The sequence below is a fragment of the Phoca vitulina genome, unplaced genomic scaffold, assembly GCF_004348235.1.
Source record: "Phoca vitulina isolate PV1807 unplaced genomic scaffold, GSC_HSeal_1.0 scaffold62, whole genome shotgun sequence".
Lineage (NCBI taxonomy): Eukaryota > Metazoa > Chordata > Mammalia > Carnivora > Phocidae > Phoca > Phoca vitulina.
The window spans coordinates 1349849-1365901 of record NW_022589765.1 but is presented as its reverse complement, the minus strand read 5'-3'; positions in this window follow the sequence as shown (position 1 = coordinate 1365901).

The window sequence follows — 16053 nt, the reverse complement described above, 5'->3', positions numbered from 1 at the left end:
CCCCCAGAAGACAGGCTGGGAAAACAAGAGGCCAGCAACCCTAAGGTCCCAAGAAAACAGGTGCATCTTGCTTGGGTTCTGGTCAATAATTTGGACTATATACATTCCCTCAAACACCCATCAACAGAATGACTAGGAGGAGGAGCCCCCAAAACAGAAAAGACTCAGAGATTATGACTTATGATGCAGATTTACAAATGGATGCAGATATAACCAAGATGTCGGAGATGGAATTCAGGCTAGCAATTGTGAAGACAATGGCTAGAATGGAGAAATCAATTAATGGCAACATAGAGTCTCTAAGGGCAGAAATAAAAGGTGAATTGGCAGAACTTAAAAATTCTATCAATGAGATCCAATCCAATCTAGATAATCTAACAGCTAGGGTAACTGAGACAGAGGAGAGAATAAGCCACCTGGAAGACAATATAATAGATAAAAAGGGAAAAGAGGAGGCCAGGGAAAAACAACTCAGAATCCATGAAAATAGTATCAGAGAAATAAGTGACACCATGAAGCGTTCCAGTGTCAGAATAATTGGAATCCCGGAGGGAGTGGAGAGAGAGAGAGGACTAGAAGATGTATTTGAGCAAATTGTAGCTGAGAACTTCCCTAATCTGGGGAATGAAACAAACATTCGAGTCCTAGAGGCAGAGAAGACCCCTCCCAAGATCAAGGAAAACAGGCCAACACCCTGGCATGTAATAGTAAAACTTGCAAATCTTAGAACCAAGGAAACCATCTTAAGGGCAATTAGGGGGAAGAGAGTCCTTACGTACAGAGGGAGGAACATCAGAATAACGTCAGACCTATCCACAGAGACCCGGCAAGCCAGAAAGGACTGGCAAGACATATTCAGGGTACTAAATGAGAAGAATATGCAGCCAAGAATACTTTATCCAGCAAGGCTTTCATTTAGAATGGATGGAGAGATGCAGAGCTTCCATGACCGGCAGAAGCTGAAAGAATATGTGACCACAAGCTGGCCCTGCAAGAAATATTAAGGGGGGTTCTATAAAAGGAGAAAGACCCCAAGAGTGATATACAACAGAAATTTACAGGGACAATCTATAAAAACAACATCTTCCCAGGCAACATGATGACAATTAATTCATATCTTTCAATAATCACTCTCAACGTGAATGGCCTAAATGCTCCCATAAAATGGCACAGGGTTGCAGATTGGATAAAAAGACAGGACCCATCCATATGCTGTCTACAAGAGACTCATTTTGAACCTAAACATACATCCAGACTGAAAGTGAAGGGATGGAGATCCATCTTCCATGCCAGCGGACCTCAAAAGAAAGCTGGGGTAGCAATTCTTATATCAGACAAATTAGATTTTAAACCAAAGTCTGTAATTAGAGACACAGAAGGACACTATATCATTCTTAAAGGGTCTATCCAACAAGAAGATCTAACAATGGTAAATGTCTATGCCCCCAACATGGGAGCAGCCATCTATATAAGCCAACTGTTAACCAAAATAAAGAGTCATATTGATAACAATACGTTAATTGTAGGAGACCTCAATACTCCACTCTCAGCAATGGACAGATCATCTAAGCAGAAAATCAACAAGGAAACAAGAGCTTTGAATGATATATTAGACCAGATGAACCTCATAGATATATACAGAACATTCCACCCTAAAACAACAGAATACTCATTCTTCTCGAGCATGCATGGAACTTTCTCCAGAATAGACCATATACTGGGTCACAAATCAGGTCTCAACCGATACCAAAAGATTAAGATTATTCCCTGCATATTCTCAGACCACAATGCTCTAAAACTGGAACTCAATCACAAGAAAAAATTTGGCAGAAATTCAAACACTTGGAAGCTAAAGACCACTCTGCTCAAGAATGTTTGGGTCAACCAGGAAATCAAAGAAGAACTTAAACAATTCATGGAAATCAATGAGAATGAAAACACATCGGTCCAAAACCTATGGGATACTGCAAAGGTGGTCCTAAAGGGGAAATACATAGCCATCCAAGCCTCACTCAAAAAAATAGAAAAATCCTGAATTCACCAGCTAACTGTACACCTTAAAGAACTAGAGAAAAAGCAACAAACGACGCCTAAGCCACGCATTAGAAGAGAAATAATTAAAATTAGAGCAGAAATCAATGAATTAGAAACCAGAAACACAGTAGATCAGATTAATGAAACTAGAAGTTGGTTCTTTGAAAGAATTAATAAGATCGATAAACCACTGGCCAGCCTTTTCCAAAAGAAAAGAGAAAGGACACAAATTAATAAAATGATGAATGAAAGGGGAGAGATCACGACTAACACCAAGGAAATAGAAACAATTATTAGAAATTATTATCAACAACTATATGCCAAGAAACTGAGCAATCTGGATGAAATGGAGGCCTTCCTGGAAACCTATAACCTGCCAAGACTGAAACAGGAAGAAATTGACAACCTGAATAGGCCAATAAACAGTAATGAGATTGAAGCAGTGATCCAAAACCTCCCAAAAAACAAGAGACCAGGGCCTGATGGATTCCCTGGGGAATTCTACCAAACAGTCAAAGAAGAAATCATACCTATTCCACTGAAGCTGTTTCAAAAAGTAGAAATAGAAGGAAAACTTCCCAACTCATTCTATGAGGCCAGCATTACCTTAATCCCCAAACCAGGCAAAGACCCCATCAAAAAGGAGAATTTCAGACTGATATCCCTGATGAATATGGATTCCAGAATCCTCAACAAAATCCTAGCTAAAGGATCCAACAATACATTAAAAGGATCATCCACCACGACCAAGTGGGATTTATCCCTGAGATGCAAGGGTGGTTCAACATTCGCCAATCAATCAATGTGATAGAACACATTAATAAGATGAGGGAGAAGAACCATATGGTCCTCTCGATGCAGAAAAAGCATTTGACAAAATACAGCATCCTTTCCTGATTAAAACTCTCCAGAGTATAGGGATAGAGGGAACATTCCTCAAGTTCATAAAATCCATCTATGAAAAACCCACAGCGAATATCATCCTCAATGGGGAAAAGCTGAGAGCCTTTCCCTTAAGATCAGGAACACGTCAAGGCTGCCCACTCTCACCAGTATTGTTCAACATAGTACTAGAAGTCCTAGCAACAGCAATCAGACAACAAAAAGAAATAAAAGGTATTCAAATTGGCAAAGAAGAAGTCAAACTCTCTCTTTTCACAGACGACATGATACTTTATGTGGAAAACCCAAAAGACTCCACCCCCAAATTACTAGAACTCATCCAGCAATTCAGTAATGTGGCAGGATACAAAATCAATGCACAGAAATCAGTTGCTTTCTTATACACTAGCAACCAACTGTAGAAAAAGAAATTAGAGAAACGATTCCATTTACAATAGCACCAAATCCATAAGATACCTCGGAATAAACCTAACCAAAGAGGTAAAGGATCTATACTCTAGGAACTACAAAACACTCATGAAAGAAATTGAAGAAGACACAAAAAATGGAAAAATATTCCATGCTCATGGATTGGAAGAATAAACATTGTTAAAATGTCTATGCTACCCAGAGCAATCTATAACTTCAATGCCATCGCGATCAAAATTCCAATGACATTTTTCAAAGTGCTGGAACAAACAATCCTAAAATTTGTATGGAATCAGAAAAGACCCCGAATCGCCAAGGAAATGTTGAAAAAGAAAAACAAAGCTGGGGGCATCACGTTGCCCGATTTCAAGCTATATTACAAATCAGTGATCACCAAGACAGCATGGTACTGGCACAAAAACAGACATACAGACCAATGGAACAGAATAGAGAACCCAGATATGGACCCTCAACTCTATGGTCAAATAATCTTTGACAAAGCAGGAAAAACATGCAATGGAAAAAGGACAGTCTCTTCAATAAATGGTGCTGGGAAAATTGCACAGCCACATGCACAAGAATGAAACTCGACCATTCTCTAACACCATTCACAAAGATAAACTCAAAATGGATGAAAGACCTCAATGTGAGACAGGAATCCATCAAAATCCTAGAGGAGAACATAGGCAGTAACGTCTTTGACATCGGCCACAGCAACTTCTTTCAAGATACATCTCCAAAAGCTAGTGAAACAAAAGCAAAAATGAACTTTTGGGACTTCATCAAGATAAAAAGCTTCTGCACAGCAAAGGAAACAGTCAACAAAACAAAGAGGCAACATACAGAATGGGAGAAGATATTTGCAAATGACACTACAGATAAAGGGCTGGTATCCAAGATCTATAAAGAACTTCTCAAACTCAACACCCAAAAAACAAATAATCAAGTCAAAAAGTAGGCAGAAGATATGAAAAGACACTTCTCTGAAGAAGACATACAAATAGCTCACAGACACATGAAAAAATGTTCATCATCATTAGCCATCAGGGAAATCCAAATCAAAACCACACTGAGATACCACCTTACACCAGTTAGAATGGCAGAAATGGACAGGGAAAGAAACAACAAATGTTGGACAGGTTGTGGAGAAAGGGGAACCCTCTTAGACTGTTGGTGAGAATGCAAGTTGGTATAGTCACTTTGGAAAACAGTGTGGAGGTTCCTCAAAAATTTAAAAATAGAGCTACCCTATGACCCAGCAATTGCCCTCCTGGGTATTTACCCCAAAGACACAGATGTAGTGAAAAGAAAGGCCATATGCACCCCAATGTTCATAGCAGCAATGTCCACAATAGCCAAACTGTGGAAAGAGCCGAGATGCTCTTCAACAGATGAATGGATAAAGATGTGGTCCATATATACAATGGAATATTACTCAGTCTAGACCATATATTATACCCCTTTTGCTTTTATGGGAGCATTTAGGCCATTCACGTTGAGAGTGATTATTGAAAGATATGAATTAAGATATGGTCCCCTTTAGGACCACCTAAAAAGATGAATACCCAACTTTTACATCAACATGGATGGGACTGGAGGAGATTTTGCTAAGTGAAATAAGTCAAGCAGAGAAAGTCAATTATCATATGGTTTCACTTATTTGTGGAACATAAGGAATAACATGGAGGACATTAGGAGAAGGAAGGGAAAAATGGGGGGGGGAATTGGAGGGAGAGATGAACCATGAGAGACTATGGACCTGAGAAACAAACAGGGTTTTAGAGGGGAGGGGGGAGGGGGATTTGGTTAGCCCAGTGATGGGTATTAAGGAGGGCATGTACTGCATGGAGCACTGGGTGTTATACGAAAACAATGGATTGTGGATCACTACATCAAAAACTAATGATGTATTGTATGGTGACTAACATATCATAATAAAATTGAAATAAAATAAAATAAAATAAAGATTGTGAGGGGTGCCTGGGTGGCTCAGTGGGTTAAGCTCCAACTCTTGGTTTTGGCTCAGTTACGATCTCATGGGTCATAAGATCAAGCCCCAAGTTGGATTCCCCATTCAGTGGGGAGTCTCCTTGAAGATTCTCTCCCTCTGCCCCTCCCCCATGCGCTCACATGTTCTCTCTCTCTTTCTCTCAAATAAATAAATAAATCTTTATAAAATAAAATAAAGATTGTGGGATTGTGTTACAGAAAAAAAAAAAAGAATGAGACGAATACTTCACTACAGATGTTGTAATGCAATCTAATGGCAAATGTCAATTTCCAGGATCTCTTTGGTGACCATAAAATTAGTACTCATTCAAGTTGAACTACTTGTAACTTGCACATGCATAGTACAGCATTTAGGATTATAGTAAGTATTATGAGGCACTTCAAGCCTATGTAACACCTTATAAATCATTTTTAAAAGTTTATATTTAGTTGTAGAGTTAAGTATCTTTAAATACTTTCTAATTTTATTGATTATATACTGTTCTGGAAAAATGATAGAATGTATATAGGAGCTAAGGATTTCCTCTGAGTTACCTATAAAATTGATGTGAAAAAAGTTCTGTGTATTCCATTGGGTTGAAAAAATTAGAAACATTTCTATTCCTGGCAGAAATTGATACAGTTTTCTTTTTCTGATAGATTGGGTTCATTTATTTTCTGGGGTCCAGATAGTCATTTCTCCCAGCTCCTAAAGTAACGAAGGTTCCTACCCTGGTCTACTCCACTGTTGATGCTCTTAGTATTTCAGTGGTCATCAAAGATCACGCCCTGAAGCCTGATTTGCCTTAGAATTTTTTATGTAGTTGGTTGAGCCCCTAACATTCCCCCCCCCACACACACCCTTTTTTAAAATCTAAAATGAGAGTCTGTGTATCAAGGGTGTTTCCAGTTGACCATACCCATATGTGCCTTTGAGTTGCTTGGTCTCTCACCTTGAGAGAGAAAATATAATTTGTTGAATCACCGCTATGTGTCAATAATCTATACATGCTACAGGAAATATGCTTTGATAGCAATAAAAAACAGACTTGATGTTGGAGAAAATTGAATCAGTGATGCAAAGGACAAAATTTCAAACCAATGTGAGAATACAGAGGAAAAGAATAAAGAAAGGAAAAGGAGAAAAAGATATGGACACAGAAGATAGATTATAAAGGTCCAACTGGCAAATAATAGGTATTACTGAAGAAAAGAGAAAAATGGATAAAACCAAATAATCAGAGAATAAAATTGCTATTGCATATTATGATATACATGAGGCAAGTGAAATTAATAGACAGGAATCTATACTAGTAAAGTGTTTTCAGTACAATTTAGAAGAGTAGTTCAGTAATAGCCACAGGACAGCCTAGAGAAAAAGAGAAATTAAACGTTTTGGAAAGGGTAGATAATAGGAAAATAGTACAAACTTGAAAGTGGACTATGTGGACAGAGCTCTTGAAGACGTAACTTTAATCAGAGACCAAGTGTGCATGGGGAAGAGTGAAAGAGTATATATGCATATAAAATGCAGATAATACCGATGCAGCAGTGTTTTTGAAGAGGGCATCCAGCAATCCAATTGTGGATACCTGCTTCTGAAGGGAACAGAGAGATCCTTGCTGCCAAGGAATTGAGTTTGTGTGATTTAATTTGTCTGGGGGTTTCCTAAAAGACTAATGCAAGACAGTTGCTTTTGTTTCAACTAGCTTAGAACTCTCTCAGGGCAGAAAAGCAGCTAAGGAGAGAGCATTCCTTGAAAACACTGACAGGCAAATGAACAATCTGCTGCCATTTGGGGCATGAGATTATAGTAGGAGCAAACAATTGACATGATGAAAGACTAGTAGAAATACTAGGGAGTTACTTTCAGGAATAAAGTCTTTGAAATGTTCTCCTGCTATAACAGGACATCTAGCAAGTCAAGTGAATGCTGAGAGCAGGAATGGTCAGAAAACCTGAGGTAACCCCGGGCTTTCACATATGGCTGGGTTTTAGGCTCAGTGCAAGCTGAAAATGAGGGTTAAGGTAAAGTTGTAAATGGCATAGCTAAGCCTTGAAAGAGTGTCCCAAAACAGAGGCATTTTGTAAAAACTGGAAAGTATTTCTTTTCTTTTCTGTCTCTCTGCTTTAAGTAAATTTTTGCCAAACCCCTACTGACCACAAGCTAAAGGAACCAAGGCTTTATAGACCAAACACAACAAAAATATATTTAAAATATTATTTTAAAAGTCATTAAACAAGCAAAAAACTACAACCCACAACAAGCAAAAACAAACTTTGAGAAAGGGAAAGATTCTGATTACCAAACTTACCAAATTATGATATTCAAAATACCAGTATTCAACAAAAATGATGAGGCGTGCAAAGAAACAAAAAAGTATGGATTATTCAAAGGAAAATAAGATATTAACAAAAACTTTCCCTGTTGATAGTAGGCATTTGACTTACCTGACAAAGACTTCAAATCAACTGCCCTAAATATGTTCAAATAGCTAAATGAAACCATAGATAAAGAAATAAAGCCAGGAGAATGATGTTCTAACAAATAGAGTATATGAATAAAGAAATTCAAAACATTAAAAAAATAAAGTAGAAATTCTGGAGATCAAAAGTACAATAAGTAAAATGAAAAAAAAAATCATTAGAGGGCTTCAACAGCAGTTTTGAGCAGCAGAAGAAAGAAGCAGCAAATTTGAAGATTGATAAATTGAAATCACTGTGGTGATCAGGAGAAAAATAAATGAACAGAGTTCATGAGATATGTGAGACAATTATCAAGCATACCAATATATACATAATGAGAGTCCCAAAGGAAAGAATAAAGGGAAATGGGAAGAAAGAATATATGAAGAAATAATAGCCAACAAATTCTAAAATTGATAAAAGACATGAATCTATACATCCAAAAAACTGAATGAATTCTATGTATTATAAATGCAAACAGAGGCACAGAGACATATTAATATCAAACTTTGAAAGCCAATCAAAGAGAGAATCTTGAAAGGAGAAATAGAGAAGTCACATGTCAGACACAAGGGAGCCTCAATAAGATTGTCAGCTGATCTGTCATCAGAAATCAGGAAGGCACAATCCTGGGAGAGGCTGAAACTGTAATAAGGTTAAAGAAAGCCTTGGTTTGCTAGTGTGGGCCTTAGCACAAGTGACTCCATTTTGTGCCTATTGACTCTTTTTTTCTTTAACACCTGTATAACAAAAGACATCAAGATAAAGAGGCACAAGATAGCCAGGGCACATAAAAAGTAAAAAACAAAAAACAAGTGAACCATCTAAAAATAAAGGTGATAGAAATCTGAACTAGAATGTTGGATTAGGATTCAGAGCTTTAATTCAAAGTTCTTAGCTTTCCTTCTTAGCATAAACTTCTGTACCAAGTAGTTAAGGACAGAATGGAAAGAAAGAAGACTGAGCTTCTTTTAAAAAGTGGTTGTTTGGGGAAGGGAGTTAAGATGGTGGAGTAGTGGGATGATCCTATGATTGCCTCATCTCTCAAACAGCTAGATAAATATTGGATCATTCTGAACACCCAAGAAATCAATATGAGGACTAACAGAACAAGCTGCATAACTGGAGGAGAGAAGACACCACTTCAGATGTGTAGGAGGTGTGGAAATGTGATTTGGGGGATAAAAGGATGGTGGGTACTGTGGTGGGGAGGGAACCCTGATTGCAGAGAGGGGTGAGAGAGAGAGCATGTGAGAATGAGCAGGGCACAGGGGATAGCACAAGGAAGATTCTTCCCCAAAGCCATTGACTGGCAAAATGAGAGAGGTTGATTATCTTGAGTATTTATAATGAAAAAAGCTCAAAGACTGGAGTTTTAGAGTTCTGTGCCATGGCTAGGGTAGAGCATGGCTTGTGCTGCAGTGCTTCTGTGGAGAAGGAGGGCAGAGGCATGGGAGTGGACAGTGTGGTCTGAGGATCTCCTGGGTCACACTGGTAGAGACAGTTCTCTTTTTTGGAGGGCATTTGGGAGAGGTGGCACTGCCTCTCTGGGGACTAAGGAGCCAACATGCACCACTGAGTTGTCCCCTTCATTAGCACAGGAATAGAGGCAGCTGCTGAGGGCAGCTAACCTGGATGTTGGCTTTTTGCTGCACTTTATTGAAAACTCTAAACCCCTGCAGGTTCACGCAACTGCCCTTCTGGGAAACACTGGCACCAGCCATAGTGTGGCAAGACCCTCCCCTGGAGGATCAGTGTGGGTCCATGCCATTCTGGGTCCCTAAAATTTGGAGATTTGAAACCCAGCCTACATGCTTGAGGTAAAACACAGGAGAACTACACTGCTGGGTGGGCAGATGGTTTGGACAGACAGGGTAAAGGCAGGGATCTGAAGGATGCCTGGGACAAATAAGGGGAGATTTTTCACTCTTCTGTGATGGCTTCCTGAGTGGTAGTGGGCATGAACTCCCTTCTCTGGGGATGAGAGAGCACCTGATGCCATTTTTACCCTGCCCATCAGAATGGACTGATATCAGTGAGCAGCATAGTGCCCACAGTGGAGGCCTCAGCCCCTTACACCAAGCCCCACCCCCCGTGCTCTACAGGTGTTCTTTACTAAGGCAAATGTGCCTAAGAACCAGAGCAGCAGCAGGCCACTCCCCCAGAAGACCAACAGGAACCCCAGCATGCACCATGACTATTGACCATAGAATGCTGCAAAGCTTCAGCTGTAGTGGAAATAGGGTCAGGTATCTTTTAACAATCAGACCAGAACACACTAAGTTAAAAGTCACCACATTCTGGACAAGTCCAAACACCTACCACTGTAGACAAGGAGAAACTCTGCAGAGAACTGACCTGAGGGAAAAAGCAGCCAAAACACAGCAGCAGAATGCACATAATATATGCCAGAAACACTTCCTGAAGTGCCAGGCCCTGGACAGTTTATGATCTCTTCTTAATAAAGTCATTACTCTCAGGAGATGGAAACACAACAGGCATTCCTCACACATGGAAGGCAGAGACATAGACAAAATCCAAAGATAGAGGAATTCATCCCAAAAGAAGAACAAGAAAAGGCCATGGCAAAGGATCTAATCGAAACAGATATAAGTAATATGCCTGACCAAGAATTTAAAACCACAATCATAAGGATACTAGCTGGGCTTGAGAAAAGCAAAGCAGAGAGTCCCTTACTGCATAGATAAAAGAAATAGAAAGTAGTCGTCTGAAATAAAAATATGCTATAACTGAGATGCAAAACCAACTAGATGTAATGACCATAAGGATGGAAGAAGCAGAAGAATGAATAAGTGATATAGAAGATAAAATTATGGAAAATAATGAAGTTGAAAAGAAGAGGGAAAGAAAAATATTGGATCATGAAGGTAGACTTAGGGAACTTAGTGACTCCATTAAGTGTAATAACATTCATATCATAGGAATCCCAGAAAAAGAGAGGGGGAAAAAAAGTGGCAGGTTTATTTGAGCAAATTATAGCTGAAAACTTCCCTAATCTGGGGAAGAAAACAGACATCCAAATCCAGGAGGCACAGAGAACTCCCATCAAAATCAACAAAAGCAAGCCGACACCAAGACATATTGTAGTAAGATTTGCAAAATACAGAGATAAGGAAAGAATCCTAAAAGCAGCAAAGAAAAAGAAATCCCTAAAGTACAAGGGAAGACAAATCAGATTAGCAGGAGATCTATCCACAGAAACTTGACAGACCAGAAGACAGTGGCATGATATATTCAATGGCTGAATGGGAAAAATATGCAGCCAAGAATACTTTATCCAGCAAGGTTGTCATTCAGAATAGGAGAGCTAAAGAGGGGCACCTGGGTGGCTCAGTTGGCTAAGCATCTGCCTTTGGCTTGGTCAAAATCTTGAGTCCCCTGATAGAGCCCCTCATTGGGCTCCCTCCTTGGCAGGGAGTCTGCTTCTCCCTGTGCCCCTCACCCCACTTGTGCTCTCTCTCAAATAAATAAATAAAATCTTTTTTTAAAAAAAGGAGAGAGAGTTTCCCAAACAAAAACAAAAGGAGTTTCTGACCACTAAACCAGCCCTGCAAGAAATATTAAAGGGGACTCTTTGAGTGGGAACGAAAGACCAAAAGCAACAAAGACTAGAAAGGAACAGAGAAAATCTCCAGACACAATGTACAGGTAATACGATGGAACTAAATTCATATCTCCTAATAATCACTATAAATGTAAATGGACTAAATGCTCCAATAGAAAGACATGGGGTATCAGAATGGATAAAAAAACAAAACAAGACAAAACAAGACCCATCTATATGCTGCCTACAAGAGACTCATTTTAGACCTAAAGACACCTCCAGATTGAAAGTGAGAACCATTTATTATGCTAATGGATGTCAAAGGAAAGCCAGAGTAGCCATAGTTATATCAGACAAACTAGATTTTATTTATTTTATTTTTTATTTTTTTTAAAGATTTTATTTATTTACTTGACAGAGAGAGACACAGCGAGAGAGGGAACACAAGCGGGGGGAGTGGGAGAGGGAGAAGCAGGCTTCCCGCGGAGCAGAAAGCCCGATGTGGGGCTCGATCCCAGGACCCTGGGACCATGACCTGAGCCGAAGGCAGACGCTTAACGACTGAGCCACCCAGGTGCCCCACTAGATTTTAAACCAAAGAGTATAACAAGAGATGAAGAAGGTCACTATATGATAATAAAGGGGTCCTATCCAACAGAAGATCTAACAATTGTAAATTGTTATGCCCCCAACTTGGGAGCACCCAAATATATAAATCAATTAATAACAAACATAAGGAAACTCATTGATAACAATGAAATAATAGTAGGGGACTTTGACACCCCACTGACAACAATGGACAGATCATCTAAGCAGAAAATCAACAAGGAAACAATGGCTTTGAATGGCACACTGGACCAGATGGACTTAACAGATATATTCAGAACATCTCATCCTAAAGGAGCAGAATACACATTCTTTTCAAGTGCACATGGAACATTCTCCAGAATAGATCACAGATACTGGGTCACAAATCAGGCCTCAACCAGTACAAAAAGACTGAGGTCATACCATGCATATTTTCAGACCACAACACTATGAAACTTGAAGTTGACCACAAGAAAAAATTTGGAAAGACCACAAATACATGGAGGTTAAACAACATTCTACTAGAGAATGGATGGGTTAACCAGGAAATTAAAGAAAAAACAAAGAAATACATGGAAGCAAATGAAAATGAAAGCACAATAGTCCAAAACCTTTGGGATGCAGAAAAAGTGGTCATAAGAGGAAAGTATATAGCAATACAGGCCTACCACAAGAAGCACAAGAAACAGGCTTTCAGTCCAACAGCCTGTAAGGCACTGAAATCTGCCAACAACCATACAAGCTTGAAAACAGATCCTTCCGTAGTCTTGCCTTTGTTGAGACTGGAGCCCCAGGCAAAACTTTTGCAGCAGCACTGAGAAACCCTAAAGCCGAGCCTGTACTCTTAATGCATAGGAACTATGAGGTAATAAATGTGTTTTGTTTTAAGCTACAAAAAAAAAAAAAAAGAAATAAGAAAAGTCTCAAATACACAGCCTAACCTTACCCCTAAATGATCTAGAAAAGGAATAGCAAATAAAGCCTAAAGCCAGCAGAAGGGAAATAATAAGGATTAGAGCAGAAATAAATGATATAGAAACTAAAAAACCCAGTAGAACATATCAATGAAACCAGGAGCTGGTTCTTTGTAATAATTAATAAAATTGATAAACAAATAGCCAGACTTGTCAAAAAGAAAGGAGTAAGAACCCAAATAAATAAAATCACAAATGAAAGAGGAGATATTATAGCCAATACCATAGAAATACAATTATAAGAGAATATTACAAAAAATTATATGCCAACAAATTGGGCAATCAGAAAGAAATGGATAACTTCCTAGAAACATATAAAATACCAAAACTGAAACAAAGAAATAAAAAATTTGGACAGACCCATAACCAACAAAGAAATTGAATCAGTAATCAAAAATCTCCCAACAAACAAAAGTCCAGGGCTGATGGCTTCCCAGGGAAATTCTACCAAACATTTAAAGAAGAGTTAATACTTATTTTTCTCAAAGTGTTCCAAAAAACATGAAAGGAAGAAAAATTTCCAAACTCATTCTACAAGGCCAGCATTGCCTTGATTCCAAAATCAGAGACCCAACTGAAAAGGAGAATTACAGGCCAATATCCCTGATGAACATGGATGCAAAAAATCTCAGTAGTAGCAAATCGAATCCAACAGTCCATTAAAACAATCATTCACCATAATCAAGTGGGATTTATTCCTGAGCTGCAAGGGTGTTTCAATATTTGCAAGTCAATCAATGTGATACACCACATTAGTAAAAGAAAGGATAAGAAACATGATCTTTTCAATATATACAGAAAAAACACTTGGCAAAGTACAGTATTTAAACTGCTTTATAAAATAGTAAAAGCAATTGGCAAAGTCATCAATGATGAAGAATTTTAAAAATATACCCAAAAAGTAGTAATATTAATATTCATTCATTAAACAAATATTTATTGAGCACCAAATATGTCCCAGGAAGTCTTCAAGATGATGAGCCACTAAACTAATATTCTATTGTTTTTACTAATATTCTATTTTAAGAGAGCTTACATTCTAGTGAGAGAGATAGGTAAAAGACACACATACAATATAAAACAGTAGATTATAATACAATATGATATATTCTTAAGTGTTATGTAGAAACTAAAGTTGGCTAGTATAGAAAATGCATGACAGGAGACATAAGGAACTATTTTGAATACGGTGATGAGGGAAGATGACTCTGAAGAATTAACATTTGTTCAGAGAGCTGAGTGAATGAGCCATATGGTCAAATGGGGAAAGAATGTTCCAGGCAAAGGGATGTATAAGTGCAAATGTATTAAAGTGGAAGACAGCTAACTGTTCAAGAAATAAGGAGGCCAATGTGGTTGGGAAGTGGTGAGGTCTATACTTTTCCTTTTTTAATGTGTTCATAGATTTTAAAATTTTTGTTTTTCAAATTTTTATTTAAATTCTACTTAACATATAGTGTAATATTAGTTTCAGTAGTAGAATTTAGAGATTCATCACGTACATATAACACCCAGTGCTCATCCCAACAAGCCGCCTGCTTAATACCCATTACCCACTTAACCCATCCCCTGCCCACATCCCCTCAATCGACACTCAGTCTGTTCTCTATACTCAAGAGTCTCTTATAGTTTCCCTCACTCTCTTTTTCCCCCTTCCCATACGTTCATCTGCTTTATTTCTTAAATTTCACATATGAGTGAAATCATATGTTATTTATATTTCTCTGACAGACTTGTTTTGCTTAACATAATATACTCTAGCTCCATCCACTTCATTGTAAATGGCGTGATTTCATTCTTTTTGATGGCTGAGTATATATATATAATCACCTCTTCTTTATCCATTCATCTATTGATGGACAGTTTCCATAATTTGGCTATTTTTGATAATGCTGTTATAAATATCAGGGTGCATGATCCCCTTCAAATCAGTCTTTTGGTATCCTTTAAATACCTAGTAGTGCAATTGCTGGGTCATAGGGCAGTTCTATTTTTAACTTTTTGAGGAACCACCATACTGTTTTCCACAGTTTCTGCACCACTTCGCATTCACACCAACAGTATAAGAGGGTCTCCCTTTCTCTGCATCCTCACCAATATCTGCTGTTTCCTGTGTTGTTAATTTTAGATATTCTGACAGGTGTGAGGTGATACTCATTGTAATTTTGCTTTGCATTTCCCTGTTGATGAATGATATTGAGCATCTTTTCATGTGTCTGTTAGCCATCTGGATGTCTTTGGAAAAATGTCTATTCATGTTTTCTGCCCATTTCTTAACTGGATTATTTGTTTTTTGGGGTGTTTGATAAGTTCTTTATACATTTTGGATACTAACCCTTAATCAGATATGTCATTTGCAAATATGTTCTCCTATTCCATAGGTTGCCTTTTAGTTTTGTTGATTGTTTCCTTTGCTGTGCAGAAGATTTTTATCTTGATGAAGTCCCAATAGTTCATTTTTGCTTTTGTTTCCCTTGCTTCAGGAAACATACCTAGTAAGAATTTGCTATGGCCAATGTCAAAGAAGTTACTGCATGTGTTCACCTCTAGGATTTTGATGGTTTCCTCTCTCACATTTAGGTCTTTCATCTATTTTTAATTTATTTTTGTGTGTGGTGTAAAAAAGTAGTCCAGTTTCATTCTTCTACATGTTGCTGTCCAGTTTTCCCAACACCATTTTTTGAAGAGACTGTCTTTTTCCCATTGGATATTCTTTCCCGCTTTGTCAAAGATTAGTTGAACATACAGTTGTGGGTCCATTTCTGCATTTTCTATTCTGTTCCATTGATCTATGTGTCTGTTTTTTTGCCAGTATCATACTGTCTTGATGATTACAGCTTTGTAATATAGCTTCAAGTCTGGAATTGTGATGCCTCCAGCTTTGCTTTTCTTTTTCAAGATTGCTTTGGCTATTTGGGGTCTTTTGTGGTTCCATACAATTTTAGGATTGTTTGTGCTAGCTCTATGAAAAATGCTGTTAGTATTTTGATAGGGATTGCATTAAATGTATAGGTGGTTTTGTGTAGTATAGACATTTTAACAATATTGTTCTTCCAATCCATGAGCATGGAATGTTTTTCCATTTCTTTGTGTCCTCTTCGATTTCATTCATAAGTGTCCTATAGT